The sequence below is a fragment of the Balearica regulorum genome, chromosome Z, assembly GCF_011004875.1.
Source record: "Balearica regulorum gibbericeps isolate bBalReg1 chromosome Z, bBalReg1.pri, whole genome shotgun sequence".
Classification (NCBI taxonomy): Eukaryota; Metazoa; Chordata; class Aves; order Gruiformes; family Gruidae; genus Balearica; species Balearica regulorum.
In genome coordinates, this window is record NC_046220.1 from 3,515,105 (window position 1) to 3,532,183 (window position 17,079).

Genomic DNA, 17,079 nt, shown 5'->3' on the forward strand with positions numbered 1-17,079 from the left:
TCAAAGTATGCATGTTATATTTTAGCCTAACCAATGTGGGAGAGATTTAAACTGTTGCAATGGAACAAATGATATTTTAACAAACTCCATGCATGCTATATTCATTTAATGTGATCACTCTTAGTCACCAAAGTCTAAAAGGGCATTATGCAATTTTCTATACTTAGCTCCTGAAACCACAAATTAAATTTTGAGAAATATATTTTTTTAAACAAATGAACAAGTCTTAAAGGCAAGATAACTATTCCTCCTCAAGTTGTTGGAAATTATATGTCATTTGCATGCTGAAGCCAAATGCTCCCTCCCACTTTTTAAAAATTGTCCTGTCTCTCCTTACCCTTTCCATTTATTAAAGTTATAATTATTTATAAAGATGTGACAGGAACATGAGCTATTTCTGAAAAAGAGCCAAATTATGCATATAAGACGATGGCTTGAAGGATATGGAGATGATAGCTAAAGAGAGCTCTCGACGGTATGAGAGATCAGGGTTTTCTGTAAGCTCCCTTGAGGTCAGTATGTGTTTTACTGCCAGTGACCTACTCTAGAGATGACGCACAACGGAGCAGCCCAAGGGACGGCTCGGCCGTCAGTATGTCTAGAAAGTATGTGGTCACTGCTGTCCCTATTAAGAGGGTGTAACTTACCCAGCCCTTCTGTTGATCAGGTCAGCTCTGCTAAGCATTGAGTGAATGCTGGTATATGAGAAGAGCCTGGGTATGTGTTTCATTGGTACACCTGGTATACCTTCTGGGTTTGCTTAGGTGGACACCTGTACTCTGTCCAGCAAGTCCTGCAAGCCTCTGGGATTTCATCTGTGTCAGCTCTGCATCAGTCAGGTACACTCAGTGAATCTCAAAATCCCAAAATCATTTACAACAGAATCTAGATACTTTCTACAACTCTCTTCAGAATGTACAGGCTCAGTCAGACACCAAGCTCAGATACCACCTGATAACATCACCAAGCAAGAAAGTAAGCAACAGGGAAGGTAGGAACTCTCTATTGCAACTGAAGGTGTTTGTTTCACAGAATCATGGAATGGGTGGGGTAGGAAGGGATCGCTGGAGGTCATCTTGTCCAACCCCCATGCACAAGCAGGGACACGTAGAACTGGTTGCCCAAGGCCATCTGTGTAGATGGTTTTTCAGTATCTCTAAGGATGGAGACTCCACGACCTCTCTGGGCAACCTCTGCTGGTGCTCAGTCACCCTCGCAGTGAAAAAGTGTTTCTTGATGTTCAGATGGAGCCTTCTCTGTTTCAGTTTGTGCCCGTTGCTTCTTGTCCTGTCACTGGGCACCACTGAAACCACGACTTGGCTCCATACTCTTTGCACCCTCCCTACACGTATTTATATACTTTAGCAAGATCAGATTAGCTGAACAGTCCCAGCTCTCTCAGCCCTTCCTCACAGGAGAGGTGCTCCAGCCCTTAATCATCTCGGTGGCCTTTTGTTGGACTCTGTCCAGTCTGTCCATGCCTCTCTTGTACCGAGAAGCCCAGAACTGGAGCCAGCGCTCCAGGTGTGACGTCACCAGCGCTGAGCAGAGGGGAAGGATCACCTCCCTCAACTGACTGGCAACATGGTTGTTTCCTGGACATGACATCTGATCCATTTCATCCTTCTGATTTTTAATATTTCTTAGGTATGAAAGTTAATTTTGGTCCCCAAATGTATATTCTTGAGCATTGTACATATTGTATATATATTCTTCTATATTTATTAGCATTTAGACCTGAAGGCACATTACCATAACCTATGCTGCTTTCAATGATTACAGTGAAGCCAGCACAAGTATAGCCGTCTTTAAAATCATATTTATGTTCTGAAACCTGTAAATTTTCAATTTGATACATTTTTGTATTTCAGAGATCATGTATACTCTTAAAAAACTATCATCTTGAACGTCTTGGAAATTTTCTGTGAACGCTCCTTTATATTCAGTTAACGAAAGCTGCATAAAAATGAAAACCCACAGAGATGGATCACTTTTACTAATACCCCAAGGTACTTGCTCTAAAAAAGAGACTGAAAAGTTATGTAGACAAGAAATACACAAAGCCATATTAACCTACAAAGCTTACTTTGGATTTTTTTTTAAAGCAATGGTAAGCAATTCAACAATGACCATGAGTTCCTGTAAGTTTTATTCACATATAGTAGTGTGATGATATATGTTGAAAGATATCTTTTATGCTGGAAATCCTGTGGGATATCATTATAGGGACCAATTGAAAATATTTATTGTACTTGACACTAGGGACATATGTTTATTATTCCATTACCATGACACATTTGTCACATGGAACTATTGTGTGTCTCATATTCCTGGTATTGGATGGGAATAGAAGAAAAAATGTCCCAAAACATCAACTAAGCTGGTGTTCCAGAACATAACTATTGCATAGAAAAAGTCCTAGAAAGACTGATGTGGAAACTGGAATGAACTATGTAATTACTTGTTTAAAGAAGAGCATTATCTCCTGCAGTAGAGTCTTCAAGCAAGTTGTCTTGTGTTTTTTTCAAACAGGCATTAAACTTTGTGAAGTAAGTCTTTAGTCCATGAAAGACAGAGTCATTGTGCATAATGAAGTTATTTTTGTGTTTCTTTCTTGGGTGAGTAACTATAAGGTTTTTGGTTTGTTAGTTTTGAATCTCAGTAATAGCAAAAAAAAAAAAAAAAAAAAAATACAGCTACCAGTTGACATACATGCCTTGTGCAATGGGGACAAGAAAAATGAAACACTGCTGGCTTCTTCAGAGACTGTCATTTTATTACAAAGTTTCTGTGACTTCATATTAACACTTTCTATTACCAAACTGTAGTCTTTTTTTTTTTCCTGACTGTTTTGAGAAGTTTTGCTACCAGCTTACATGTCTTCTAGCATCAAAAAGATAACTGTTTAGCTTTCATCCTAAGCTGCCTCCACTCTCACCCTTCTTGACTATTGTTATTTGACTGGAGGGTCCATCTTTTGTTCTTTTTTGACCACTTTGCCCTGACGATTGACTTTGTTTTGATCCCTGATTTTGTTTTGATTACTATAAATTTCTCTGGTAACCTCGATAGTAACATATTCCCATTGATCCTCTTCCACTACTCTTAGGTAAATTTATTTCTTTTCATTATCTTAAGACTCCCTCTGGTAGCCTCCCAATCCCCTACCCCACTCAGGGTGTCACTTTTCCCACAAACTTTTCCCACTCTACTTCCATCTCAAATGTTTCTAACTTACAAATTTTTTTGTGTGTGTGTGTCAACTTATGAGAACATTAAACATGTTATCCAAACGCCTCTGTAGGTCTGTATCTGTTATAATTCTACAAAAGAGCCTAGAAATAATTTTAAAATAATTGTCTTTAGTATGTGTCTTCTCCAAGGTATAATTCCATACTAGTATGTAATGATTTGTTAATCAGTTTTGAACTGGGAAAAAAAAAAATACAGAAACTCTATTATTTTTTTTCCTTCAATACGAAGCAGTAAGGCATGCGCTTTACATATTTTTCGCCAGGATGAGAGTGATGAGAAACAGCTCTAATATATAAGATTTTTTTTCTCTCTTGAGAACTTTGCAGATGTTTTTTCAATCTAAATTGATCCTTTTAAATACAACAAACATTGAGAGATTAGGACATACAAATTAACAGACAATATCATCTTTCCTTTGGAGAAAACATGATTTCAGAAAACCATATACATTTAAATCAATGTATTTATTAAAATGATCTCACTTAGCGGCCTGCCAGAATCAGGGCTTTACCTCGGTTTTTCTTTTTTCTTCTCCTCCCTCCTGCTAATCTATAAAAAGGGATTTCTAGGCTTGCTTTCTTGTCAAGGGGGTGAAGCATGTTTATCTGACCCTTTAAGTGTCTTTTATAAAGTCTTTTGTAATGTCTTAAACCATAACATTTCCTAAAACCTGGAGAAGGATTCCAGCTACATAAGACATACTACATAAGACAGCTACATAAAAAGCAACTTGCTCTGTTCTGGATCTTGGCTTTGTTGTGGAAGAAGGCTATGTTACCCTTGACTTGGCACTTCATAGTTTTTGTAGAACATGATCGAGAATTTTCTACTAAGTGCAGAGCAGGCCAGACATTGGAAACGTTTTTTTGCAAATAATTACTTGGTAAAACATTGTTAATCTGACAATTACCTGCAGTAAATTGTGTATAACCTCTACCTAAGCAACATATCAAAACCTAAAATGTCTTTCTTTTATGAACTCATCCTAGATGATAATATTTATTATCTGCTTCTGATGTTTTGGATGGCTTAACAGCTTAATCAACCCTCTTTTGAAAACATTATACGTTTTTAATAGGCAGAAGCTCTGGGCTTTTAATTTCAACACAGTCATTAAGTATAACCCTCTGAGAAGATCTGATCTCTTGCATTGCATCTCAGAATCACCAGCAAACTCAATTCTCTGCCATATGCTATATAGCCGGCAGTGTGCGCTGGCAGCCCAGAAAGCCAACCGTGTCCTGGGCTGCGTGTCCAGCAGCGTGAGCAGCAGGTCGAGGGAGGGGATTCTGCCCCTCTGCTCCGCTCTGCTGAGACCCCCCTGCAGTGCTGCGTCCAGCTCGGGGGTCCCCAGGACAAGAAGGACATGGAGCTGTTGGAGCGAGTCTAGAGGAGGCCACGGAGATGCTGCGAGGGCTGGAGCACCTCTGCTATGGAGACAGGCTGAGAGAGTTGGGGTGGTTCAGCCTGGAGAAGAGAAGGCTCTGGGGAGACCTCAGAGCCCCTTCCAGTCCCTGCAGGGGCTCCAGGAAAGCTGGAGAGGGGCTGGTGCCAAGGGCAGGGAGTGACAGGCCAAGGGGAATGGCCTGAAGCTGCAGGAGGGGAGATGGAGATGGGATGTGAGGCAGAACTCCTTCCCTGGGAGGGTGCTGAGGCCCTGGCAGAGGTTGCCCAGAGAAGCTGTGGCTGCCCCTGGCTCCCTGGCAGTGTCCAAGGCCAGGCTGGATGGGGCTTTGGGCAACCTGGGCTAGTGGAGGGTGTCCCTGCCCATGGCAGGGGGGTGGGACTAGATGGGCTGGGAGGTCCCTTCCAGCCCAAACCAGTCTGTGATTCTAAGTTTATTTGCAATTTTGGTTGACAAATTGCTCCTGTGTGGGCCTACATCTAATGCAATAATTCTTACAGGAGTTCATGTTGCTCCCTCCAGTCCCTTCTTCCAACTTTCTGCTTGTTTTGGAATACCGCTGCTCTTTATATCAAATCCCTTCACAGCTTTTGGCAGTAAGGTGCAAAACCAAAGCAGTAAGTGTCCAGGTAATGCTATACTATTTTGTTTCTGCCATATCACCAAGCTGGAGACCCCGGTCCATGGACTCTGCACCCACAATTCAGAACTGCTGATGTTTTACGCACGTGGCCATCTACCACGATGGTAGAATCAATGCAGTGAATCAATGCAGAGTGTCTTGTGAGCCACTGAGACGTAAAGCAGAGCATTTTACAGCAAAAATAATGCTCATTTACTTTAAAACTGCATGCAGTAAAATGCAGCACTTGGCAACTGTTTGTGACTGACTCAGTGGTGGGTATACCCCTAGAGCAGATAACCATGTCAGCTTTTGCAGTGTCAAAGCCTCCTGAACCTGACGATTTCTCAGCCTGAACAGAATATACAGTTCCACTCTTTTTTTTGTTTTATATTGTAACAGTATTCATTTTCCATAAATACATTAAGCAAGAAGATTAATGTTCGTGCTCTGTTTTGTTTTCCACTCCCCTGACAGGGAAAGAAATATGCAGTCAATTTTGTTTGTATGTGCTAGGTTTGTTTTTTTTTTTTAAATTGCTTATGTTGCTGTGAACTGATGTGAAGAAATCGAGTCAGAAAGGGTATGCTGAGCTTAAAATGGGCAACGTTTGAGATGATAGTCACCAGTTCCTGTGGAAATTCAAGCCACATTCACACCAGAGAAATTTCTGTTTCTAGACTAGAAAAGATTCTAGAGATTTCTAAAAGATTACACAAAAATTCACAGTGTCAAAGCCACACGGGTTTAGACCCATAGTATTCATTCCACTTCATGCAGTCTTCTAGATATTCCAACAACAGACCACACACCACCATGAAAACATGGACTCAAATGTATTAAAATTCAGTGGAAGACCATTTAAAGAAAGTTGCCCTATCTGATGTGCGTTATGGCTGCCATGGGTGGTGTAGCACTGATTTGGAGGTTTTTTAAGCTTTACTGCACAGATAGGAAGTTTGCAACCCAGCCAAAAAACAACTGCATGTATAACAGATGCCACCTTGCTACCTAACATTGCAGCAAGGGTTGGGCTGCAATGGTATCATGGATACAGCTATGGGATGGTTTAACATGAGTGAGAATTTGAAAATATTTTGAAATACCATCAGAAATTACTCACTGTCATGTGAACCTTTTACTAAAGGAAATTTTACTGTGGCAGAGAATTAAAAAGCTTTTCTTTCCATAAGAAAGAGAATACCACATGTGACGTCATTATGTGTCTGCCTAGCCTGATAAAGAACATGCAACCTATCCAAAACCCCTGTTTCAGTGCTTCACAGTACTTACATCTAGAGACCGCTTCCCACGGTTAAACTTAACTCTTTCTTGGTGTGGTTTACACGTTACATCTTGCCATAGCCAACACAGATGTGGGAAACACATTTTCCCCTTGTTTGCTGCAGCATTTCTTTATGTAGTTGTAAATTGCTATAATTTCCCCCCTGGTCTTCTTTTAACTAAATAGCCCTACATCTTTCAATCTGTCTGAGCGTATTTCATATGAAAGACCTTTGCCAGTCTCATTGATTACACCACTTTGCTAATGTATTTCTTAAATTATGGGCTCCAACACCTTTGATAGCATTTCATCTCAGTACATGACTACAGCAGAAGGACTTTTTGTCCTTAGGACTAAGTTGCTTTATATGTAGGCCAATACCATGCTGTAGCACAAAGTAGTTGACTCATGCTCAGTTTATCATCCACAATACACACAAGATCTTTTAGTTAAGAACTGGTAAACAGCCAGTTATTCCCAATCCTATTTTTGCATAGCTAATTATCCCTGGCAAGATACAATTCTTTCCAGATGTCCCCACTACTGAATACAATCCTACTTTTTCAGAATAGATCTCAGATGTCAATAACATTATGAATTATAACTGACATTCAATGCACTTCTTTCCCAGCTTTGTGCTGTGGTAAATTTGAATGGAAACTCCTTTATCCCAGGCTTGTATTACGTCAGGTAAATGTAACATTTTCCAGTCTATTAGTAACCAAGGAAGATGCTGAACAATATTTGAAGGACATTTTAAAGTCATGATTCCTTGAGAAGTTTCATTCAAGAATTATGAAAAAATTGGTAACATACTTAGTCTGTGGATAGGTTTTTTCAATATGTCTGGGAATATATAGGGAAATTTGAGATGACTAGGTATGTACTAACATTGCTCCAAAGGTCAGAAAGGGCAACAACATGATGTAACTAACATATTAGCCTGTTGAACAGATCTAACTGAACAGACAGAGACAGGATAAACCATTCAGCTCATGAAGAAATAAAAAGCAAAAATCAGGATGCTTTTCTGGACAATGGAGCATATCAGATAAACTTGATTTCATTCTTTCATGAGGTTACAGGTTTGGTTTATAAATGCACTTGGAAACATTTGACACTATTTGAATTACACAGCAGGATGCAGCACAAGGAAAGCAAATTGGTAAAACACACCTACCACACTCACCTGTTAGTTCTTAATTCGGCAGAAAAAAATCTGGAAATTACTGTGGATCACGTTAAGCAGAACATGAGTCATAACTTCATGCTGTTGCAAAGAGGTCTATATCATACTTGGACGTATGAACAGCAGCATATGCTGCAACACATATGAAGTAATAATTCTGCTCTAGTCAGCATTACAAAAACCTCAGTGGCAAGCTGTGTCTGGTTGTGGCACATTTGAAAAAACATGAATTGCAGTTCACAGGAGAGCAATGAAGACTACCAGAGGTCTTATAAATGTGTTCCACTCAGAAACACTGAAAAATATTAATTTGGTTTGTTGGTTTTTGTTTTGTTTGTTTTTTTCTTTCTAAAGAGAAGGGACAGGTATTGGCATGCTACATGTAGGCAAAGGAACTGGCAATCTATGAGTAGGCAAAAAGTAAAAGAGAGTAATACTTTCTCCATGTTGTAATACATTTTTCTTGCTGGAAAGCACAAGCTGAGGGGCTTAAACTATACCAAGAGTGGCTGATGACTATCAGAGTAGTTGCAGAAGGGATTAGCTTGTATCCACAAGGATCAGACCTAGGTCCTTTAAAAGAGGATCCAGCCACAAACTAGCAAGGTACTTACTTGGTAGCAAGCCCAGAAGTTAATGCTTGGTGAAAAAAAATAAAAATACCTAAATCACATGCTTTACAATGAAAGGTGTTAGGCAGCTCTTTCTGTGTTTGAAGAGTTCTTTCCAATGAGGCCCCTGAGGATCAGTTCTAATGTAGATAAAGCTTTCTCTTCTGGTGAACGCCTGTCAAACATTTCCTAGGCAATCCACACAGTCAAGCCCAAAGTAGGAAACAGAGAAGATCAGCCGAGTTTTCTGTTTTCCACTGTAGATCATTTCTTTCTACTCCTTTTCTTTCCTTGCCTCACCATGCCTTTCCTTCCTTCTTTCCTTTCTCCCCTTCCTTTCCCTTTCTCTTTGTTATCTGTAATTGCAAACTATACATATGCACAGGATAACTGCACATATCCAGAGAATATGCCTAGCACGTATTTTATTTACATTCCATTTGGTATTTGACTAGGATGTTGCCTGGCAATGCCTCTGATGATAAGCAAGCTCATTTATATCCACAATCAGCTAAAATATTGCACAATCCAAACTGCATAATAGGAAAAGTAATCCTTCAGATGCACAAGAGTGAAAGCCGCATGTATAGCTCTAGTCTCACAATGCAGTGTTTACTTTGTCCAGCACCCAAAATAACGTTTACCAAAAACTTTACTTTCACTGATAATATGTCTTGCATCCTGCCACTGGTCAGAGAATCTCCCTCTAAAGATATGTGTAAGAGACAAACAAGAGAATTTTAAAACAACCCATCAGCAAAGAATTTTATCTATTTTTCTTTTGCAAAGGGTAAAGTGCATTGCAATACAATGCAACATTCCAAGCATCACGGTTTTTTTCCGAAGCCTTCAGAAAGCAGCCATTGGTTTGAGGTGTGCTCTGAGTAATAACATGGCATGCAAACGATAGGATTGAGTAATGCTTCTATCATACTTAATAAACATGGGCTATAAAGATTACAATTTACATTTGCAGTGTAGAAAGAAAATTTAGTGATATAATTTTTATAAGGCTTTTGAGGAGGTCAGTGTCAGGTCAAAAAGCACAGTGCAGGAGTCTGCAGCTGTCAGGACAGTGCTTAGACAATCAGGTCTCTCTCTCTATGGATGCATTTACATGCAAGTACAGCGTGGAACAACATTTTTCAACCAAATGCTGGTCCAATGTTAGCACAATACATCTGCCTGGTTAAGTGAAAAGGAAAAACAAGGATCTAGGAAGAATTCCCATCTTCATTCAATACCGACTTAGTGGGGGACATCCACTCTGGCAAATGAAGATCCAGGGATCTGTGGTCAGGCATGGAGCCTTTTACCATCCAAAATGCCTAACTGTTTAGCATCACTCCAGTGAGATATTTTCAAAACAATGTCCAAGCAGAGGCAAACTGAGTCAAAAAAGTCATTATTGATGAAACTACAGCAGATTTGACTCCGTTCATCCTCTACAGTCTATCAACACCAGCAAAAGTGATTGCTTGTGTCTGTGCTGTTTCAGAAACTAAAGCAGTGTTTGAGCATCTGACTGAAGCAGAAAACTCCAGCCAGTATAGGGAAAAAAAAAAAAAAAGAAGTCATAATAAAATAATGTACTGCAGCTGCATAATGACATGCATTAAAGGGAGGCAACAGTTTCCATTCTTTAAAAAATACATTATTGTTTCATAATTATGATGATGATAATGATAATAATGCTTATGATAATTACATTGCTTTTCTAAATGCTATGCATTCCTCATCAAAAAGTGTAAAAATATGACTTGATAGAAACAAGCATCTGGCTTCCAGCATCACTACAACAGGCAAGGGATGCCTTGATAAAAATAAGACTCAAAAGGTCATGACAACTGTACTGAAGGTAAGCCTTAATGGTCAGATGCACTCTGTATTGCTAACAGCTAATTATTTCTAATAATCTTGGGCCCACTGCAAGTATTAAAAGAAGAAATTACATGGGTTGGGTAAATCGAACACTGAAAGGCAAGCAGAGCCATACTGTGACTCAGGAAGGCACAGCACGTCCCCTTTCATGACTCAGTGCTTCAGAAACCTTCATATGAGTACACTGAGCAAGGACCTTCCCTCCAACTAGGCTGATTTTTCTACAGGACTGAGCAGGGAAGAACAATTTCACACAGGTCAGCGTAAACTACAGCTGCCTCCGGGTACTCTAAATTAGACTTGGCAGGACAGAGAGGTTGTTCAACCAGTGGAGGTCGACTGCAATGTGGCATGGCTTCATATTTTGATGACTCTCTGATACGCAAGGGTTTCTTTTAGCAAGCAGTTCCTCTCAGGAAATAGATTTATTTTTTTTTGTCTGCTCTGCAACAATAGAGTAGCTCAAAATAACCAGGAGAGCGCTATCTGATTTATATCTGCATTGGATAACTCCAATAAATGTCCTTATGGTAAGATGAAGGCAGCACTGCTTTATAACTGTGTCAGAGGATGCTGGTGCTGGAGCTTTGAAAGAGTCCTGACGCAGCCTGCGTCTTGCTGACATCACCTTGGCAGGATGTGGCTGCCCACCCGTTCTCCTGTACTCTTTGGTAAATCCCTGCCACTTTCTTTTTTTTTTTTTTTAAATGACTTGCAAACAAACTGCATGCCCAACCCATGTTGGCCAAATTACATGGGTCGTATCAAATTTTAAACTGAACTCTGATTTTCTTAAATCGAGTTGCAGTTCAGCATTATAAAATAGCTCAAATTCTGGTTTTATTAGAAAAAAATCTTGGAAATGTATTTGTTATACACTGGAAATTTCTAGCCAGACATTTTAAGATTTTAAAATTATATTTACATATGTACATGCTCTTACTAGACATATTCTGCCCATTTCTTTCCATTAAAAAATGTAGCCAGCTGTCAGAATCGGGTCCTAAATACTGACTCTGCTGAAATCAAAGGGTGCACGATGATCACAGAAGTTTTTTTAAGACTGGCATTCTGCTGGAGTTACATTTTACAAAACAAAAAGTTTTCTATTAGTGTTTTTCAGTCCTGAAGAATAATCTGTTATGTGTAAAGCACCACTGAAATTTAAGATGACAGACACAGCAGTTGTGAATGTTATACTTCTCTCTGCATGATCTGTATCTGAAGCTATTTAAATGTCAGTTCCTGTTGCTTCTAGTTCTGGAAAAAAAAAAAATCCTTTTTGTAATTTAAAAAGTACATTTGCTAAAAATAAGTAGGCTTTTCTACCAGTAAGACAAGACATTTAGGAAAGCTAAGAAAATGTCAGGTAAAACAAATTAGAAATAGAATAAAACACAGCAGCATTTATAAAGATTTCTCTCTTTTTTTTAACTTAAACAATACAGTGTTTGCTGAACTTCTACCATAAGCTCATGTTGGCGCTGTTACTGATAAGCAAAGAACATTAATATAAATAAATGTTCTTGCTGATAAGCGAACCACAGGCAACCCTTCCTGACACTAGTGAGTTCTGGGTTTTTTTTAAACGTTGCCTCAATTCTCACCTCCAAACAAGGCAGCCAGAGAATCTCCAGCTCTAGATGTTAAGAGAGGCTTTTGCAAGATGTTGAATATTGTTTGCTTAGGGTTTTCAGGGTGGTTCTTTGTTTCCCCCGTGCTTTGCAAACAGATGCAGCTCTCAGTACAGCATGTGCAGGACACCGCGCAGAGCGGAAACTCGCGGTGTTACGACTCTGGAGGAAGTACCAGTTTCTTTCCTCACAAGCAGTCTGAAAAACCTAAATTTGTGAGCCTGCGGTGGGGCGAGTCTACACCCCCGCGTCCCTTATCAAAAGGGCAGGGTTGGCACCGCTTCCACGTCTGTCTGTCCCCGGATGACCAACTGCCACTTGCTGAAGGCAGAGCGTTACTGGCTCTGCCAGCTGTTTATTAACAGGGTTTTACAAGGCTGTGCTTTGTTAGTCAGCGCCGGCACACTGCAGAAACAGACTTGGAGATCAGCTGCTTGTTGTTGCTGCGTGTCCTGAAGCCAGCACAGATGGGGCACCTAGCAAAGACGTGGAACAGCAGTCCCTACGCAAGCACTGAGCCTCTGCCCCAAAAGTACCCGTCTGGTTGGAGATGCGTGTTCATCTTACACGTTTGTGCACCTTTGCAAGAAATCGTGCTCTCTGTATGCTGTGCAAGTTCTTCATAAACCCATGGCCACGATGTTCCACCAGCTGTTTCACAGGTTATCCTACATTTAGATGTGATCTGGATCCATAAAATAAAGGTGAAAACTACACAAATGCCGATGTCAAAATGTAAGAGAGTCCTGGTTCAATTTGGCCTACCTACATAACAGATGGGGTGCAAGAACTGGGAATCAGGGAAAAAAGCACCTTTCACCCTATAATTTCAGCAAAACAGTTGATTGAGAAAGGTTGTGGAGACCTATGGAATTATTTCAGAAAAAAATTAAAAAGGCGAGTGCTTTCCATATAGCTGCAGCTGAAAGATTACACCATGATGTTACTTTTGCTTTCATTTAATCGCTTTTCCTGAAAAGGAAATAGGGGATTTTCTCTGGAAAACCGAATGTCATCTGCTTATGGGTCAAAGCAAGCAAATCCCACATGAACCATAAAAGCTGCCTGAAAGAGTCCAGTACAGCTGTGAAACACGTCACCCACTCGTACGAGTACGTTTTGAGACTTCTGCAATCAAACAGTACTGCCCAAAACGTAACGCAGCGACACCGACCCCCTCTGATTCAGCGCTGTGCTTGGCCTCTGCCACCATCACCTCATCGGGATGATGGGAAAACGAACGACCCAACAAATCTCCTACTGCCCATACTACTGCTGTGGGTATTGTTTGGTGTGAACTAAAATGAAAGCTGCGCTTGCGTTTAATGAATTTAAATTAGTTTCTATCATCTCATGTAGATTAGTTCAGAGACAGGCCCATGCCTTTTGTTTCATATATAATTCAACGTGGGGGAATTAATTCTTTTACTGTATTAAAGTTTCAAATGAAATGCAAAATGTTTAGCAGCAGTTTTTCCAGATTATTTTATAGACTGGTAATGTGGCAGTCAACCCTTTGGCATTCTTTAGTTTCCTTTTAGTTTCATTCCTCTATGCAGCAAAATAAAGAGGAAGGAGAGTGAGGAGAGGAGAGGAAGGGAGAAGAAGGAGGGAAAAAAGGTAACGAAAACACAGGTCAATTTTGTTAAGAAATGTCAACTCAGAAAGTTGCAGAACTTAGAATTTCCAGAAATAAAGCCAACGCTTGCTTATTCATGTTTACATTTGTACATATTGTCCCAACAGTTTTTTGAAAGACAGCTCTACATCAGTGGGGATTGCTGATAGAAATGAAACAGTGTGATTTGACCCTATCACCTTTACTCGCATGTCAGAATTAATTATGAGTAGCACCATATTCATTAATGGAGGCACTGACAGAGTAACTACCAAGGTTAGAAAATAGTGGAAAGGATAGAAACAGGGAAAATCCAGTTTGCCACGAACAAAGAATGAAGAAGTGCCAAGATGCTGTTTTGAAACAGCAAAGAACAGGATCTTCAGAAGATTCAGTTTGAGTCAGTGTGTGCAACAACAGTCTTGTCAATAAACCAGACGTATTGCATAATAAAGCAAAAAAACAATTTCCTTGTTTTGCTCTACTGCTGCTGTTACTGTAGAGCTAAACAGTTGGGAAAAGGGGAAAAATAAAATGCCTAAGCAATGCTTTTCTGTAATGAGAACCCAAAAATGTCATCTGCTGTTGTTTCAGAACATGGAGACCACTGTGTTTCAGTCTTCTCATTATACCACCATCTAGAAATTTCTCTGAACAACTTTATATGGGTTTTTTTTGGTTTTTTTTTTTACTTTTTTTTTTCTTCCCCCTCCTGTGAAAGTAAATACTAAAGAAGCACCAATTACCAAAGGAGAAGCAGCAAGGACCTAGCAGAAGCACTGCGTTAATACAGTTTGGGCTTCCAAGGTACTGGAAGCTCTAGAGTCCCCAGGCAGATCTCCCCAGAAGTCCCAGAAGACTCATAGCCTTCAGCATTTGACCAGGAAAATAAGCTGGTAGAAACCTGCTTGAAATTTCTTAGAGCAGGATTCTTGCTAATACTGCAATTTTAAAATTATATAAAGAATTATGTGTCTGATTTCAATGAATTATCTGCTCCTGTTTACATCTAAGGCTTCCTTCCCATGTGTATCACTCATTATCAACAGCTTTGAATCAATGATCTATTATTACAGTTATTTTCTGGTTTTTAACTATTTAATATTTGTTACAGTTTCTCACATTCAAGAAAATGTTTCCCTTGTACTAGCTTTTAAGGCAGACACTCCTGATTAGAGTACTTGTTCTATCCACTCTTTAAACCAAGGATTTTAATGTAAGTGTAGCTGAAAAAAGAGATGTTTCCATGTGCAAACTGTCAAACATAAATGAGGCTTCTGTTCATAGTCCTGCTTTTTGGCATAAAGAATAACAAAATGTCATGCAAAAGTGTTTTTTTTCCTGCCTCACAACAATATTTAGTATGTACACTTTTTTTTTGATCTGCATGTTTTGTTGTAACATAATAAATGCCCAGGACGAGTGCACTGTAACTGCTTCTTTCGCAGCCTCTTTGTTAGACATACTGATTCTCTATTCTTATTCACTGACAATTAAATTTAATACTACTAATACAAATCAATCTGCTAAGCCTTAGTTCCTTTTTCTCAGATACACCTCACCACAGTTTGGTGAGATGATACACTTTTAATTTCTGGTGCTGTTACATAGCGCAGACGAAGAGTTTGTCTTCCCAAAGTACAGCTCACTGCATTAAACGCAGTGAGTCTCCATGCACTTAATGTAACTAAAATGTGAACACAAAATCCACCTATTGCAGAACAGTGCTGTGGTAAAGTTAAGAAAAAACCCTATTTTTTTCCCCCTACTCCTTTTAGGAAGGTCAAATACAAGAGGTTACATGTATGTGTTTATTATAAACAGCACGTCAGTGTCAATGAAGTAGTCAGAACCAGTTGCTGGTATTGATCTCACTTTTGCTTATTTTAGCATTTCCTGCTCTATTCTAGCATATCGGATGAAGGCTCTTCTAAACTGTTGGGAAACAGATAAAGCAAGAATGAGCTTTTTTAGTAGCAGTAGGTGGTATTCTGCTATTTAAAGATCATAAGGTAGGAGGGACTATCTTGCTAATTTCTTACACAACCTGAACGGAAATACGAAACTGTTAAAAGCTGTCAGTGGCAGGGATGCAAGTCTCCGTCCCGCAGCTGGTCTCCGTTGCTCTTGCCATAGTACTACACAAACTTCAGACAAGTCTCTGGAGTTTTGCTTGGGCACAAAAAATTCCCCTCTCCGAACCTGTTTGAAGGATCAGGCCCCAAGGTCATTTGTGGGTCCAACTTTCACCTGGAACAACCTACCCTTGCAACCCTTTGAGACTACCTTGCTTTGTCAGAATTAACAGTGGTTGGGAATTTTATCTTAATAACAATTATTTTTCTTGGTTGGGAGTTTTACTTTAATAACAATTATTTTTCTCTACTCGCTTTTCAAAATTCCATCACTCAAATCAGCCAGAATTTATCTTTCTTTATTTTAATGCTTTAAAAGCGCAACACAGTGATTATGTCTGTTTCTGATATGCTAACATTTGCTGAACATTAACAGTAAATATTTGCAAAGATATAAAAAGCACTCAACCTCCTGCCCCAACCCCCAACTATTTTCCTCCACTGAAAACATATGTTGGTAATGAGGGAAAAATGAAAGGTAATTAAAGCCATCACATTTAGCAGTGAGATATTTTTAAATAATACTTAGCAGTGGGCAGCACATTAGGCAGACACATTGGAAATAATGGAGGAGTTGAGAAAATAAAGCACAAGTGCAGAATACAAGAAGACCAAACTTTGTACTCTCTTAACTGTTGGTATAGGTCAGGGAAGTAATTTGCCCAGTGTGTGTGTGTGTGTGTGTGTGTGTGTGTGTGTATATATATGTATATTTATATAGGTGGGAATGTCTGTGTTGTGGTGCAGTGTGGACATAAACCAAGCAGCTTTGGTTCATCAGAAACATTTCTCCTGTGGTAGCACAGGGCTGAGCATGGTCTAATTTACCCTGCCAAGAAGGGCAAAACAGTGAATGGTGAGAAATCAGCCAGTGAAAAATGCAGGTTTTCCCCCCCCCCGTTGCTTCAGCTGCATGGTTCGCACAGCATTCGGCCTCACATCCAGATGTCCAAGCATCATTCCATGCTGAGCTCTAGCAACAGTGGTTTGAAAAAGCTTTGAAATCCTAGGTGATTTGCCAGCAAACTGAGGAGAAAATTGGGCTAACAGGAGGCACGAGCTGGAGAGAGGATCACATGGGGAGACGCTTCCAAGTCCACGCAGAATATAAAGCAAGCCTCAGGCATTAGGGGATGGGAACTCCACGTCCATTTGTCATACAAACCTCTTCCTCTTCGCATGTCTGACAGTCCGATTAAAACCCCTGAATGCTTTTTCTGGCTATTCTTAGCTCTTTTCTTAGCTATTCCTGCCTGTAAAAGTCTGGTGTTTCAAGCATGCTGTTCTCAGACTCAGAACTAAATTCAGCACTTCTGAAGTATTACGGGAAGGGGGACATGAGGCTTCATCTAAATACTTGGACAGAAATTAGCTCGCTCAAGCTAAGGAATTCCTGTTGCTGGTAGTGGCACAAGTCCCTGGGTTTAAGAAAGCAAGGCTCCAT

The 17,079-nt window shown here is 39.8% G+C and overlaps 1 protein-coding gene across 1 annotated transcript in view; it reads right to left on the reverse strand.

Moving 5' to 3' along the window:
• The window catches only part of ADGRV1 (adhesion G protein-coupled receptor V1), a 267,326-nt gene that overhangs the window by 56,398 nt on the left and 193,849 nt on the right, over nt 1-17,079 (reverse strand). The gene's annotated exons all lie outside the window — the stretch shown is intronic.